At 35.9% G+C, this 17,329-nt stretch overlaps 1 long non-coding RNA gene across 1 annotated transcript; it reads right to left on the reverse strand.

Moving 5' to 3' along the window:
* Positions 1–6,739: 6,739 nt before the first annotated feature.
* LOC111043279 lies at positions 6,740–16,951 on the reverse strand. Its single transcript, XR_002605556.2, has 3 exons — positions 16,799–16,951; positions 11,712–11,908; positions 6,740–7,727 (listed from the first exon to the last, which is right to left on the reverse strand). It is a non-coding gene; the product is annotated as an uncharacterized LOC111043279 (long non-coding RNA).
* Positions 16,952–17,329: the final 378 nt, after the last annotated feature.

Genomic DNA, 17,329 nt, shown 5'->3' on the forward strand with positions numbered 1-17,329 from the left:
CAATTCAATTATTACATTAGTGTGAACGATTATATCAAATACATTCAGACTTCAACCCTTTAAATTGTAACATATTATAATTATACACATTACTTTCACATTAAGTCAATTATCAAATTATAACGTTTGAGAAAACTATTGATAATCACTTTCCTCAAAGAATTATATCACATGATATTTATAGGAGCAAAATAATAATAATACTTGCGTGAATTACTTTTTAAGTAAGCCAACTCTCAGAATGAACAAGAATTTTTAAATATCAACTTCGCACATAACCTATCAATCTTCTTCTTCTTCTTCTTCTTCGTCTTCTTCTTCTTCTTCTTCTGTGGCTGTGCCTTATCCCATTTAAATGGGGTCGGCATTCTATCAATCTGCTCTATCAAAAGTATAATATAATATAACAAATAGTTCACCTTTAATAGCGGGTTTGAATATAACTTATATAAAAATATCTTCATTATATCGAAATATTCAAAATTACTTAACAAAATTGAAAGAATGAGAATTGAAGTGAATAATCACATAGTGGAGTTGATGTTAAAAAACCAAGGGCTGCTCGCCTGCAACTGAACAAGGAGAGAATAATTTCCCTCTAGCAGCAGTACGAGCACTGTCCCGGGTAGTGTCACCCATAGCTGGCTCAGTCATATCTGCACGTGAATAAGCAGAAATAGAAAATCCTCTTTTCGTTCTTCTTCTTCTTGTCTTTCTTCTTCTTCCTGGATGTTTATACTTATTTGCCATATTATAAAAAAAGGGAAATGAAAACTGTTAAATGATCAAGATTAGTTTCAACGCCATTGTTTGGCTTGCTATAACAGTATTCGTATGATACTAAGATTTATTTATGTAGAATGGGTTTCTTTTTCGTTTATGTCTATACCATATTCACTTTAATAAATGATTTTATCATGATAGATTTATGAGAGAATTTCATTGATGGTCGCTGTACCTCTCTCTTTAACCATATAGTAAGGCTAGAGAAACCTAGAGTACCTAGTCTATGGTTCAACTGACTAAATATTTTATCAATAGAATCGATGTATCTGAGAATCTTAGTACCGTACTGAATGCTAACAAAAGAGTTGAACCTGTTAAAATCTCTAGGAAGAGAATGTTAGGATTCTTTGGATAGACTGGACTTCATCCATTCTTATTTCCCATTCAAATATTCATATAATTATTTTATATAATCAAGGTTTAAAGCAGTTTTGGGCAAATGTCTGTTGTTTTTACCCAAATCGTATGTATTTCATATGATTAAACAAATAAATGGGTTTAAAAAATCCATAAAAAATCACTAGAACCCTTGTTATATGTTTTGAAAGCTAATAATATATGTAAAACAAGTGACAAGTGATTTTGTATAACATTGAATATTCAAGAAGCACTATTAAAGAACTTGATTAGTGGATGGATATAAGTATCCATCTCTGGAAATACTGTTGTAAGCCAAAAAAACACAATTTCCAACATTTTCATTTTTCCACTTGTTCATGGTAAGGGTGGGGTGGGGTCAATGTAGATGTTATCCACGGTAATCATAATATGATATTGACCTTATACGGGGATTAACATTAGAAATCTTCGTTTCATACTCAAAAATTGTAATTCTCACAATCTATATACTACCTAGCTGATACGAAAAACAAATCTGTGAAAGGCGATTCAGATTTACGGTGAACTGGCAGTCACCTTAGCAATATTTCGTTCTGATGCGGAAATGCTTTTCCGTTTCTCGCATAAAATGCTTCTGTACCAAGTACAGTGGTGTGTCCATGTACAGTACTCTGTACTCTCGCAACATCATGAAACCAACCTATGAGAGCTTGAGGGCTTACATGGTTTTGTACTGTACTTGCGCAAGTAGAGCAGTTGTTGGCGTATGTGTCCGTGTATGTGACCGTATATGTCCGTGTATGTATCCGTATGTGTCCGTGTCGGTACCGTAGCGGCCACATCAATTTCTTGGTGGAGGCTGCAAAACTGTCCCATGTTGGCCATAACTGAGCCACTTTAATGCCAGAAACCGAGTCAGACTCGGTGTGCGCGGCTCTAATTTCAGCTGCAGCAGTGTAAAACATCTCGAAACGGAAATTACGCGCCCCGCTCTACACGCTGCCCGCTACAATTGATAGCTCCGCACGTCTCTTCTTTGCTTGACCTTTCGCTATCACAGAACACGACCTGAAGAAATTCTACTGGAGCACTGGTCGAATATAATCAACGTAGCTCATAATGCCCGCGTCTCAACCTTCTGTGAAACATGCCTCCGGAGACTTTATAAGGCTTATCTCAAGCTTCTTTGTTGGATGATTTTAGTTTCGAAATACTCCTAATAAATTAGTTCAAATGAAGGTCAAATTCTTCTTACAGGCCAGGATCTTAAAAAATATTTTGGAAAGAGCTAGGTCAGACCATACACTGAATGAACAGTTGCCTTAATCTGTGGCCGCACCTTACCGAACCACTTTCCACCAACAAGCTAAATGAATATTTCTTATTAAATTCCACAATCTCATATTAGTGTAATTAGGGTACCCTTTATATTCGTGTCATTGGTACAAAAATATTGATCTCCACCGTGACCTGAGACTTGCGACAGCCACCAGTTAAATACAGAGATCCTCATCATGTGAATGTTGAAGCAATCCAGCTGCTCAACGTACATAAATTGAGAAGACGTAAACTAGCCTCATGAACTAGTTTAGTGCTCGAGTGTCAGAATGGAAGTGCAGAAGCAGAGTATCTGTTATTATATTATGAATGTGTGGAAAAAAGTCATTTAAATTCTCATTTCCTCAACCAATTTAAATGGCTGAACCAATGGGTCATACCTTCACAATCATTATTCTTATCAATTCAAGTCAAAATAGAATAGCTTATTCGTCTCTTACTAGGTGCTATAATAACAATGAAAAAAAACTAATACAAGTACAATTTTTGTGCTTTATTGGCATGGATATGGTATGGATCCTAATTCTCCAACTCTATGTTTGAAAATTGAAGACAATTTGACTTACTTCTAACGTGGAAAGCATTGTTTCATGGTCAAGGTCTCTGGATCATCAAATCATGAAAGGATGACGAAATGTCAATGTCAGCTAATGGAGTTTGATGATAATTGGCGAGTTTGAATCATGTTTCCGTAATGTACAAAACAAATGCAGGTGGAAATTGCGCAATCCCAGAGAAGCAATTATTCTTTCAAGGCTAATCCTGGTGTAAGCAGCATCCAGGACAAAATTGAAATGAAGATTCACCAAGTAGATGATTATCCAATGCGTACGGCATTTTTTTTATTCTACGTGACATTCTGTTTTCAGCTATGATTTGTCTAGTAATCTATTGATAATCCAATCTGAATTTTTGAATTTTATTATTTCAATGAATAACTTAGAATGTGGTTGAACTTTTAAATTTCAAACTTTGAATGTATATAACCTTTTCAAATTCTTGTCCTTTACAACCGTGACCAATAAAATACAAATATTTCTTCTGTAATAGAATTCAATTAAAGGGTGATATTGTAGAATAAATTGAATAAGCATATACCAGATTTTGATCAATCAGTTCAAAAACAGAGAACGTCAAAACTCAGATACGGTATATAAAAGTAGAGACTTAAAAACTAGTTGATTCAATCAATGAACAACTACAAAAATGAAGCCCTACTATTAAAAAATAGCCCAAAAAAGTAATTTCCACATGACGGTAATTCAAAGTTAATGTAAGAGCTTCTGATATTCGCACAATCCTAATACAGATCAAGTAGTACAGCCCAAAATACTTGCAAGCAACTCAATCCACATTAATATCACATCCATGCCCTATCAACTCACGGCTTTTGAAATGAGCCTATTTGTAATTTGAGCCCTATTCGTTAATGAACCCATTGGGCCTTTTGTAGTCACTCACAAATATGAAACAATTACTCTATTACTTGATTCAGCAAATATGACATTATTACACTAATCAAGAGGAGCAATTGATTCATCTATTGTAAGTGAAGAGTCAATCTTATGTCTGAAGCTTTCGAAATATTTTATGGCTTTTGGCAGTAATCAAGTACTCGTTTATTTCTGGATAACCGACGCTGTATCGACATAGAGTTCAGAGAGCTTGTTTTTCTGTGAGTGAAAAGTTGAGCGAAAAGTTTTACTCGTTCGGATTTTTCCACGTGAAACTGATTTGAATTAGCAGAGCGCAACGCAGGACTAGAATTCAGCAATGGAAATAATTTTAATGATTGCTCAACAATTTCCGAACGTTTGATTTTGAGCATACTCCGATATTGAAATTTCAGAGGTAAAATTGAGCCACATGCTTTTTGAACTTCTGAAATCTAGGTATAATAAACGACTGGTTTGGTTCCATGGGATGATTGATTGCAGATTAGTTTTTTAGAGAACGAAAACATGCTGGAAATCTCCGTCTTTTTTCTCTCCCATCAACATGGATGTGTCGTATTGGGAGATATGATTGAGTGTTATCCTGTTTTTGCCGTATGAAGAGCTTCGAATGATGGAATACTTGTTGCGTTTCCATAATGAGATGAAATCTCTACAACTGAGATAATAACAAGTTATTTGCAACTTCATTTTCTTTCCAAGTGAGCAGCGTTTTGCTGGCGTTCACTAGTGACTTCTGTATCCATAATATATCTCACAGATTGCTGTCTTTTTTCAAGTGGCAATATGTCTTCTTTCATAGCTGAGAACTTATTTCATATATAAAACCTTCCACCAGCCAAAATATTCCCGGCAACTTTCATCGTCATGGAGTTTATTCTGAAAAGAAACGAAATATACTTTAGTATATTTCATTAGTATTCCTATCATTAGTATTCATACTAAACAAAGAGTTTACGACGAGTAAGAATGCATAAGATTACACTGCATCATTACACTCATATGCACCATTATGCTGATATTGGATGATGCCCGCATGAGCTCCAGGCTTTTGCCTGGGTAAAGAGACTGATGATGATGGGGTACTAGTAATAATAATAATGATGATGATGATGATGATGGGATACTAGTGAGCCTACAGATTTAGGTGGACTCCAAACGACAGTTGGTACTGTTGTAGGTATCATAGTTATCAATAAGATCAAGCTTATGAAGAATCAGGGCGAGACCATATTAGGTGGTTTTATAGGCGCCAACCCAAACAGCCAATCGGAGAGCTTCCTGCCCTGCCGACTCTGAAAACGCATGTAAAAACACCTGATTGTCTCGCCTTTATTGTTGTCGTGAGATTATTTATTCTATTCTCGATACAAATGATAATGATGTAAGAACATTGGCAATTAAAATAATAAGGAAATTCGTGTGCTAATTTCGTGACACAGAAATAAATTAAGTAATAAGCCTAGCAGTTCTATTAAACTTATTCACTTTTTACTCGGCACAACAAGAACTGAATTGATAATTGGCTCAAAAAATTTATGAAATTGTTACAGGGAATGGGAGGCTTGTTATCGTGAGTTTATTAATGGTGAATTCTGTCTGGTGCACTGTAGAGAGATACGGACATGACCTGGATTCCCCAAGGCAATAAAGCGCGCACGGTCCGGGTGTGAGTCAAGTCAAAAGGGTCCGAGAATGGTTGACAACAACATGGAAATTTCATACAAATTCCGTCTGCTAGGAATATTTTTGGGATCGATGCTGGCTGGCTGCGGACAGTTTTCAGGTCAACCCTTGCACACTCGAGGATTCTCGCGCAAAATGGACTCTCGCCGCCATTCTATTCCTCACGACCTCCTCAAACTGATTTATCGTCAACGCTTCCCTTATCTAATTTCTCAATTTTCTACAATGCTTGTGTACTAATCGTTTATGCAAGTGTGCGTGTAAGAAGAGGAGAGAGCAATTGAAATGAGGAGAGAAGATGATTAAAAAAGAGATAACCCACAACCCAAGTATTGTAAGAGACAGAGTTTATAGAAGATTGTTGAAGGAGCAAGCAAGCGCACACCACACCGCACAGCACAGCACAGCAGTCAGTCGCCTGCTGGGAATACCAGCGTTATAGCATCAGTCTGTTTATTTCTTTAGCAGGCATCAAGCCAAACAGGCTTTTAGATTGTGGAGTGGGCGATAACAATAAGAATTTCGCAATCTGTTCCTTCAAGGCTAATCCTGGTGTAAGCAGCATCCAGGACAAAATTGAAATGAAGATTCACCAAGTAGATGATTATCCAATGCGTACGGCATTTTTTTTATTCTACGTGACATTCTGTTTTCAGCTATGATTTGTCTAGTAATCTATTGATAATCCAATCTGAATTTTTGAATTTTATTATTTTAATGAATAACTTAGAATGTGGTTGAACTTTTAAATTTCAAACTTTGAATGTATATAACCTTTTCAAATTCTTGTCCTTTACAACCGTGACCAATAAAATACAAATTTTTCTTCTGTAATAGAATTCAATTAAAGGGTGATATTGTAGAATAAATTGAATAAGCATATACCAGATTTTGATCAATCAGTTCAAAAACAGAGAACGTCAAAACTCAGATACGGTATATAAAAGTAGAGACTTAAAAACTAGTTGATTCAATCAATGAACAACTACAAAAATGAAGCCCTACTATTAAAAAATAGCCCAAAAAAGTAATTTCCACATGACGGTAATTCAAAGTTAATGTAAGAGCTTCTGATATTCGCACAATCCTAATACAGATCAAGCAGTACAGCCCAAAATACTTGCAAGCAACTCAATCCACATTAATATCACATCCATGCCCTATCAACTCACGGCTTTTGAAATGAGCCTATTTGTAATTTGAGCCAGGGCTATTCGTTAATGAACCCATTGGGCCTTTTGTAGTCACTCACAAATATGAAACAATTACTCTATTACTTGATTCAGCAAATATGACATTATTACACTAATCAAGAGGAGCAATTGATTCATCTATTGTAAGTGAAGAGTCAATCTTATGTCTGAAGCTTTCGAAATATTTTATGGCCTTTGGCAGTAATCAAGTACTCGTTTATTTCTGGATAACCGACGCTGTATCGACATAGAGTTCAGAGAGATTGTTTTTCTGTGAGTGAAAAGTTGAGCGAAAAGTTTTACTCGTTCGGATTTTTCCACGTGAAACTGATTTGAATTAGCAGAGCGCAACGCAGGACTAGAATTCAGCAATGGAAATAATTTTAATGATTGCTCAACAATTTCCGAACGTTTGATTTTGAGCATACTCCGATATTGAAATTTCAGAGGTAAAATTGAGCCACATGCTTTTTGAACTTCTGAAATCTAGGTATAATAAACGACTGGTTTGGTTCCATGGGATGATTGATTGCAGATTAGTTTTTTAGAGAACGAAAACATGCTGGAAATCTCCGTCTTTTTTCTCTCCCATCAACATGGATGTGTCGTATTGGGAGATATGATTGAGTGTTATCCTGTTTTTGCCGTATGAAGAGCTTCGAATGATGGAATACTTGTTGCGTTTCCATAATGAGATGAAATCTCTACAACTGAGATAATAACAAGTTATTTGCAACTTCATTTTCTTTCCAAGTGAGCAGCGTTTTGCTGGCGTTCACTAGTGACTTCTGTATCCATAATATATCTCACAGATTGCTGTCTTTTTTCAAGTGGCAATATGTATTCTTTCATAGCTGAGAACTTATTTCATATATAAAACCTTCCACCAGCCAAAATATTCCCGGCAACTTTCATCGTCATGGAGTTTATTCTGAAAAGAAACGAAATATACTTTAGTATATTTCATTAGTATTCCTATCATTAGTATTCATACTAAACAAAGAGTTTACGACGAGTAAGAATGCATAAGATTACACTGCATCATTACACTCATATGCACCATTATGAGCAGTTATTATAATACTGATATTGGATGATGCCCGCATGAGTTCCAGGCTTTTGCCTGGGTAAAGAGACTGATGATGATGGGGTACTAGTAATAATAATAATGATGATGATGATGGGATACTAGTGAGCCTACAGATTTAGGTGGACTCCAAACGACAGTTGGTACTGTTGTAGGTATCATAGTTATCAATAAGATCAAGCTTATGAAGAATCAGGGCGAGACCATATTAGGTGGTTTTATAGGCGCCAACCCAAACAGCCAATCGGAGAGCTTCCTGCCCTGCCGACTCTGAAAACGCATGTAAAAACACCTGATTGTCTCGCCTTTATTGTTGTCGTGAGATTATTTATTCTATTCTCGATACAAATGATAATGATGTAAGAACATTGGCAATTAAAATAATAAGGAAATTCGTGTGCTAATTTCGTGACACAGAAATAAATTAAGTAATAAGCCTAGCAGATCTATTAAACTTATTCACTTTTTACTCGGCACAACAAGAACTGAATTGATAATTGACTCAAAAAATTTATGAAATTGTTACAGGGAATGGGAGGCTTGTTATCGTGAGTTTATTAATGGTGAATTCTGTCTGGTGCACTGTAGAGAGATACGGACATGACCTGGATTCCCCAAGGCAATAAAGCGCGCATGGTCCGGGTGTGAGTCAAGTCAAAAGGGTCCGAGAATGGTTGACAACAACATGGAAATTTCATACAAATTCCGTCTGCTAGGAATATTTTTGGGATCGATGCTGGCTGGCTGCGGACAGTTTTCAGGTCAACCCTTGCACACTCGAGGATTCTCGCGCAAAATGGACTCTCGCCGCCATTCTATTCCTCACGACCTCCTCAAACTGATTTATCGTCAACGCTTCCCTTATCTAATTTCTCAATTTTCTACAATGCTTGTGTACTAATCGTTTATGCAAGTGTGCGTGTAAGAAGAGGAGAGAGCAATTGAAATGAGGAGAGAAGATGATTAAAAAAGAGATAACCCACAACCCAAGTATTGTAAGAGACAGAGTTTATAGAAGATTGTTGAAGGAGCAAGCAAGCGCACACCACACCGCACAGCACAGCACAGCAGTCAGTCGCCTGCTGGGAATACCAGCGTTATAGCATCAGTCTGTTTATTTCTTTAGCAGGCATCAAGCCAAACAGGCTTTTAGATTGTGGAGTGGGCGATAACAATAAGAATTTCGCAATCTGTTCCTTCCATTTAACTTGCTCGTAAGTCAACTACGTAGGCTATCATTCACAGCAACGGAGCCTTGCACTCAAGACAAGAAGCCACATCTCTATTGTCAACGATAAACACACTTTGTTACAATTTACAAATAAATAAAATCCGATTACTCATAGTCCTCTTCTCGTGAGGCCATGACTCCAAGAATTTTCTTGTTACAGATTTCCTGTTGAGAAGACCTTCATTTTCGCTATTGAACATCATTTACATTGCATTCATGATTAGAAGGTCACATAGACATAGCGGATTGATTATTGACCGTGTCATAGCTAGTACCAAAGAATCATCTAGAATAAAAGTTTTCTCTGCTGGTACATAGCTAGTTTTCAACTCTCATGAAGAATACCCGTATCTACTACATTGCAGCATATTTACTGAGACTTCACTGATATGAAGTTTTTTTTTCAATTTACTGTATATAGTAATAGTAATAATAATTTGGAGGTTGGTCAAAGGTTGTAGTAGACTGGAAAAAATAAGGAATGACAACATAAGAGCTGAATTAGATGTAGAACCGCTATTGGATATTCTGAAGAAATATCGGGAAAATTGGTCTAATCATTTATTCAGAATGCCATCCAATAGGCTCCCAATATTAATTAGCATGAGAGTACAAACCCGAAGGAAAGCGAGGCATAGGAAAATCAAGAAATGCCGGTACAGGCTTAATCCTTGTTAGAAGATGATGATGATGATGATAATAATTTGGAGTGGTATATTGATTTTATAATAATACATTATATTCATTTTCAATTTGAAATTAATGGATTTAAGATTTTATACCATGGTGGGTTCAGATTTTAATTAAAATTGCCCTGGCAATTTTCATGATAACCATTACACATGAGATTGTAACTATTTTCATTTCGGATGAGTTCCAAATAGAATTCTCTTCTAAAGACCCCATTTCGTGGAATTTATGGAGAAATAGAGAAAGTTGGAGCATTTGTGAAGAATTCCACTATATCACAGTCACAGTAGCTGGAATTGTGAATTCACATCATGTTGCCTAATGACCTAACTATAAGAAGCAAATTTAAGGAAGGATTGGCAGATTTCATCATTGTATGTAAAAGGAACTGGGTGACTTCGATAGAGTGGGTGTATGACAGATCCAAGTGGAATGTGAAATGAGAAACGAGAAACTCAGGAAAATACGCCAGCGATAGCAGAGCAGCTTAAATGCCAACAACATAACGCCGTCTGATTGTAACTACTTTCAAGAATCGGTCATAACAAATTTCCGACTGACATGACGGGAGGTGCATGAGCGTGCGTAAATGGGGAGATTCACTTATTTCCTAGAATCGTTCGTGTCAGTCCACAGGAAACGCAGAGTCAATGATGTTGGTCGTTTAAATGGAGCCCTCTCGCAAAATTGTGAGTTGGAGCTGAGTAGCACTCCACAGTCCACAGCACCCAAGGCTAACTACATTTTCTCTGTTTTCATGGCTAGAAACGGACGAGTCTTCGCCAACAAAAATCAGAAAACATTGCTCCTCCAAGTGGTTTGAATGTTGGAGGAGATCTGAGTAAGTGAAAAATGTGTATGCTGTACAAGAACATGTATCCAAACATTAACAGCCGGCAAATTGTTGGTTGATTGTATTATTTCAGAGAGTTTTGCTTTGAATCTTTATTAGTTGGAAACATTTTTACTTTTGTTAGTATTTTTCCATTGACGACTTCGATGTTATACTCCTTCTCCATCCACTCCTAATTTAAGATACCTTTTCAAACTTGTTGTTTCGAATGATTGAGATTGAACAAAATTTAACTTGTCAAAATAAATAATTTTAGAGATTAGTTGGCCCCAAATTAACTTGTTGCCAACTGTGATCAATAGATGTTATTCCCAGCAAACGAGTTAACTCTGCAACTCTCTAATATCTAACTGAGTTAGAACTTATTAAAGTTAAGTTAGTACAGTTACTAACTTGAATTAACTAAAATTATCTTGCTTGCTCTGGTGTGGATCTACATTGGAGTGTTCTATATTATCACCACTGATAAATTAAAATATAAACTCCATGTAGGCTATACTCGTATTTGGGACACAGTTGTTATAAACTTTTCCCTTATGTCTTATGTACAGTCTAATTCAACCAGGTTTATGGAAACCAATGGATATAGATATGAATACAAAATCGATGTATACAAGACACATTTGGTTCACTCAGTCCACTTCTGGAGGGATAGGAATTGAAATATCAAGTACAACACGGCTAATGCATTACTTTCAACGCTGTTTACCATGGATAATTAATTAAATATAATACATAACGTGAAATACTACTAGGATAGAGCACACGTCCACTCTGTTAATAATATATTGCAGGGTAAAAGTTAGTGGATTGACGCTAGGTGGTTGTGGCCAACCTAATATTCTATTCTTGGTTGACTCATCTGAATACAGCGTCGCTGACATTTATATTGAACATCCATTCATTTAGTTAAAAGCCTGATGTACTCGTACATATCAAACGCTTCTGCGACAACAGACATTCAAATCCTCAAATTTATGCATATTCAATATTAAACAAAATCATCAGAACTCCCATGAGTATGAAAGTGGTTTAGAGCTTGAATATTGTTTACCTGGACAATCGACGTTTCAAGTGACAATTTGAATCGTATTGTTTTTTTGTAGAACAATTGAACGTGCTTCAAGTAGTATATGTATATGTCTTCTACAGGTCCTACCAGTGGTGTGCTTCAAAATCGATAGTCCATTTCATAATGAATTGATACAATAAGCAAAGGCCCCATGAAAAAACAAAACAGTGCATAAGGATCTGGAACATAATTCAAGATGAATTTCAAATTTCCATTATATCGATAGCATGGAAGAAAAACAGATTTCCATTGTAAGCTATTAGAATAATTACTTTTTATCAGAAATAAGGGATTTAAGAATAATGGGTTCCTTCTGATTAGAATCAATTACAAAACGCCGGGAAGCAGCATGTAAATGCAGTATGAGAATGCTCTGAACTATTTGCCACAGTTTGATTCATGAAAAAAACTTTTGTTCAAGCTATCCTAAACCTCAGAATATATTCTGTGCCTAAACTTACTCAATAACGCAATTCAATGTAGATGATATTCAACTACTTTTATATGAGTATTCCTAATAGACTACATATTTCTAGAAGAATCTAATTTTTTCTTACTTTAAAGAAATAATGAAGATTGTGAAATAATAATATTGAAAATAGATGGTATTATTAATAATAATTGAAATAATGACAAACATTTTTTTGTTATTACCGTATATTATTCTGTTCCCAACAATACAACTGATTCTTAAGAAATTTCCATGATGCATTCTATACTTTACAAGTATTTCTCAATCAATCATTATGTCATGAGTAATATTTTTATTTTTATGTCATGAGTAATAGAGTAGCTTACTGTCTAGGTGGAAATCAGTGATTTGACAGTTATTTGAAGTAGTATCTGAGGAGCATTAGATTCATAGGTTTCGATGTTAATGAAGTAGAACACAATCATATTCTACAGAACAAGTCCGTGTTTTTTTCACTAATTAAGCTACTGCTACTTGGATTCAAATAGATATACAGCAAATCTTCATGAATACACCGAATAATAAGCTAGAATTTTCGAAATAGTTTGTGAGACACTAATTTGCTGGGAGCTCTCATCGAATCCGATGGCTTTTCTGGAGAGTGTATCCGCTTGGATATGTCATCAACGTCTCTAATTTGTAGATATGCTGCCTGAATTGCTGAACCAAAAGCTAGTTAATTTTGCAATAAATCAATCCACTTGATTTGATGCTCCAGTTTTTGCAGATAGGATCGATCAGTTGACTTCCATATCAGGCACTAGCACTATCTCTTCTACTGAATCACTTTTTGCACTATCTTTGATGTGTTTCTCTCAGACCCTTCATCTCACACACATCTGCTCTCTTCGTTGTTCTCTTTCTATGTTTTCCACTATCTGCCTCTCTTCTTGCAATATTTCTTCCACTTTTCCCCTCTCACTCACACTCTCTAACACATTCTCTCCCAACATCTCTTTCTCCTTTTTACTCTCATACTGTTCATCTCTTCTCATCAAACTAACTTCCTCTTCTCACATCCTCCAAGGGACGAAACCAGTCTACCCTTTTATTACGTGTAGGCCTGTTGCACTCAGTCACACTATTCCTTATTCGAAGGATGTCAAACATTCATCGCGCTGTCCTGCTCTCATCGTGTGGGAACTGTTTTGATCCATAATGTTGTCAGCGCACCTTTCTCTATCGAGCCTTTAATCGGCTTATGCATAGACGCTCGCCGGACGTCGTCGCCTGCCTCCTTCTAAGCTGCTGAGAAAATTTTCCACGCCTCACCATCGATTTATTCGATCTGCCCCCATTGGTCAAGCTTCTTTGCGCTCCTTAATCCATATAGCACCATAAACCAACAACTTTGCTCATGAGGGCATAATCCGCAATAAAAAGTAATAATAAATTCTCACACGTATTCTAATCAACTGCGAGCATCGTACCAGGATAAAATACATATATTTTCACTGGAGTTCAAGTTTTTGGACCAGTAAACCAGCTAGCGAAATTTAGTGAAAAGAATTAGACGGAGTTATCTGCCGCACCTTGGTTTAAATCAAATAAGATACAAATACCAGCTATATACGCGTATAAATCCTATTTCGAGTATTTAATTTCTAGAATGAAGGTGAATTCAAGAAATAAACGATGGAAGGATAGAAATAACGATGGGATAGGGTACGATAATCGATGCTCATAGAATGAAAATTCTATACTTTTAAATCAAATACAATAGGAATGTTCTATAAAAAGTACATTGAAAATATCCGTATAGCGGAAATTGTATACATCGACCACAGAGAAGATAGTTAAATGATCCATTGAAAAGCTCTCCACATAGCAGACATATTGTATATCACCCACAGAGAAATACTGAAGCTATAGGAACTTCTATGACCACTACTGTAAAAATTTCCCTGGACAAAACAAATATCTTTGTGCAGTATTGTTCAAAGATTTTCCCGAAGCTATTGTCCAAGTTTCAGGATTATATGCTGTGATCTACCATCAACTTTAGCAGGTCTTTCTATTACAACTACATACTACATCTCGTATAATAGATAGTACGATCTAATTATTTTGATTGAAACAGAATGAGGATCTTGCCTTATTGCATTATTATCATTCCAATTATTCCACATATCCGCTAAGAAAAATATAGAGGACCTAATTTATTCAATGACGGACAGACTTCAGAATGACTTCCATCAAGTAGAAACTTCGGGTTTGATTTTTTTCCTCTTCTTCTATGAAGCATGAAACTTGAGTAGAGACTACTAAACTTGAAGCTACACGCTACAATATTGAATCAGTCTTACTACAGTTACTGAACTCGCGCCATCAACTTTATTTCCGCCAATTATGCTAATCTCATTGCTTTATATTTATTAGGCAAATCTTGAATTCACTGAGATACTCAAGCTAACCAGCTGTAATCTCTTCGCCAGACTTGTAATCCTGCTATTAAGCTCTGCATTCAGAAGTACTCGGTGATCCCAATTCCAGATGTAGAGTTCTACTCCGAGCTCGGATAAGTTAGGCATTACTAGTCTTTCCCATCCATTCTCACGCATTTTTCAGGATTTCAGAAAGCAAGTAATCAGAAAGCTAGAATTGAAAGTTGAACTTCCTTATTCCTGAATAATTATTTTCTTGTTCTACTTTTTTCATCCTTACCTCTCTTTGTCACACTCTAATATTCTACTTCTCATCTTTATTTGCTCGAACACCACTTGGTGTTTCTGCCATTGCTTATCCCCTCCCTTTCTGCTCACTCCAATACTCCTGCTTCCCATTTCTACATACTTTTCTGCCAGTATACTTTGGCAGAATATTAGCCCATATTGACAAAAAGTTGTGAGACTTCATAATCATTCCGATGATGTACTTATTGTATGAATGAAGATGGATACATAATCTTTATTGAGAAATATATTAATAATAACATGTACATCTGGTCGAGATGAACATTCCAATGAGTTCATATAATAAATTTTCCGATAACTTTTCAAGGCTCTGTGAAGTGCTACTAATCACAATACTGATATTGATTTTTAAAATATCAAGAAAGCCTACTGGAACAGAGGGAAACGAAATATAAATTGGAAACATCGAAGTCTATCCGTTTGAGAAAGAATTCTTGCCGGTACTTAAGAAAGTACTGAAGGGTGAATGTAGAGTTCGTTAAAATATGCTTCTTGGAGCCTGCTTATACGAGCAGAAGTGGAAAAACTGTTCTTCAGAGTTTGAGTAAGGTTCGGAAAGTCTTATGTTAGAAAGTGAGTCAGGAAGGCGGAAGATTTGATGAACGGTTGGATAGGTGGGGTCGAGGGAGAAAATTGGGAAAGTGGAGAAAGAGAGTGATATATGGAGGTGGAGGAGAGAGACAGAGAGACATGAGTTGAGGGTGGGCGCTGGAAGAATAGAGTTCGCGTTAAGCAAACAGTAGCGAGTTCCGAGTTGCCACAAATGTCGAATGTATTTTTGATGATGAGATGCTCGGGGGAATATTGTTGGCTGGAACGTATTGAAAGCATACCAAATTTGTAGCAGGCTGTTTCTTCCTTCTTTTTACAAACAAATAAATCAGGCGTGATCAGAACCTGTGTAGAAGTCCCTCTGCTACGTCATTATAAATTGTAATCGAATTGTATTGGCAAGCTGACATCTGTGAATTTGTTGGAAGAGTGTTTGACTTGTCCAAACAACTCGAAAGATAGGCATATTTTGTAACCAGAGAGATAAAATGAATGAATGCATTGTTGAAGGGAATATGATAGTAAGAAGTCAACATGGACTGTAAAGAGATATTATTATATCAACATTGGTGAGAAAAAAATAGTCTTTGTGAACATAGTCACAAAGTTAATGAGATTCGAGTATGGAGGTGAGGTATCTGTGGAGTGATCTAAAATAGAAATTATTCAAACTGTTTTCTGATTTTTAAATTATTATTGAAAATGTACCCCAGATCTCTTCATGGTCTTAGACGTGGCAGGATCTAGTGATGTTTTCACTACACTCTACATCATCTACAATGAATTCTATGGTGAAACTCTCGAAAGAAAGTTTTCATCTTCATTTTCTGGAATCTCCTCCATAGAATCAAAGCTGCGCGTGCACTAGGTCGGTGGGGCGACGCGGCGCCGTTTTGGACTAGTTAGTCGTGACGTGGACTTGTCAATTGCGATTTGAATTAGGACTTAAATAGGTCTAAGTTGTTGAAGTTAAAGTTCTAATTTGAAATTTAAAATTACTCTTCAAATATTAACTTACTCTCTCGCTTCAACATCTTAAATATGCTTATATGAATCCAAATTCATGATACACTTATTTAGATACAGAGTTTCAAAAGAAAATAAATGGCAGAAACCACACATTTATATAAGACATATTATCATTTTGTAGATGTAAAAGTTGTGAATTATGAACTAAAATTGATTATAACTCGCTCAAGAACTGTTGTATTGTAATCTTTGAAACCCGCAACTTTCAATAATACAGTGTTTCTGAAAACAGCTGAATACTTCTCTTACAAGAATAATTTAACAGTAGGTTTTATTGGGGATCCTATTTGAAATGAAAAATTACTCTTCAAATATTAACTTACTCTGTCGCTTTAAATCCAATGAATCCAAATTCATGATACATTATTTCGATACAGTGTTTCAAAATAAAATAAAAGAAACCGCACATTGAAATATCAAGTCATATCATTTTGTAGATGTAAAAGTTGTGAATCATGTTGTTTATTATCCAGCTGAAATCATGTGTCAGAGCGTGTGATAGCTCTTAAATTGCCTCAGCTGATGTTATGAATGAATGGAAAAACTGTAGTATAATTTAATGCATGCAATAAATTCTTCAGATTACTAAATGATAAATCATAACAATTCTTCCTTATGCACTTTTAATGTTATTTTTATATCCTGAAAAAGGACGAAGGAGTGTGTCAATTTTGTTGTCCAACGAACATGTCCTGTTCGAAGAATACGTGTTCAAACTTTGAAGCTGATTGATCTATCCCTTCTGAAGGATTTATTGTAGAACATACAAACAGACGGACGACTTTCGCCTTCAATAAGTCAAAAGTGAGAACTCGATAACACTCGTTCAATAACCAGTAACTTTTTTATTTATT

Source organism: Nilaparvata lugens, chromosome 5, assembly GCF_014356525.2.
Source record: "Nilaparvata lugens isolate BPH chromosome 5, ASM1435652v1, whole genome shotgun sequence".
Lineage (NCBI taxonomy): Eukaryota > Metazoa > Arthropoda > Insecta > Hemiptera > Delphacidae > Nilaparvata > Nilaparvata lugens.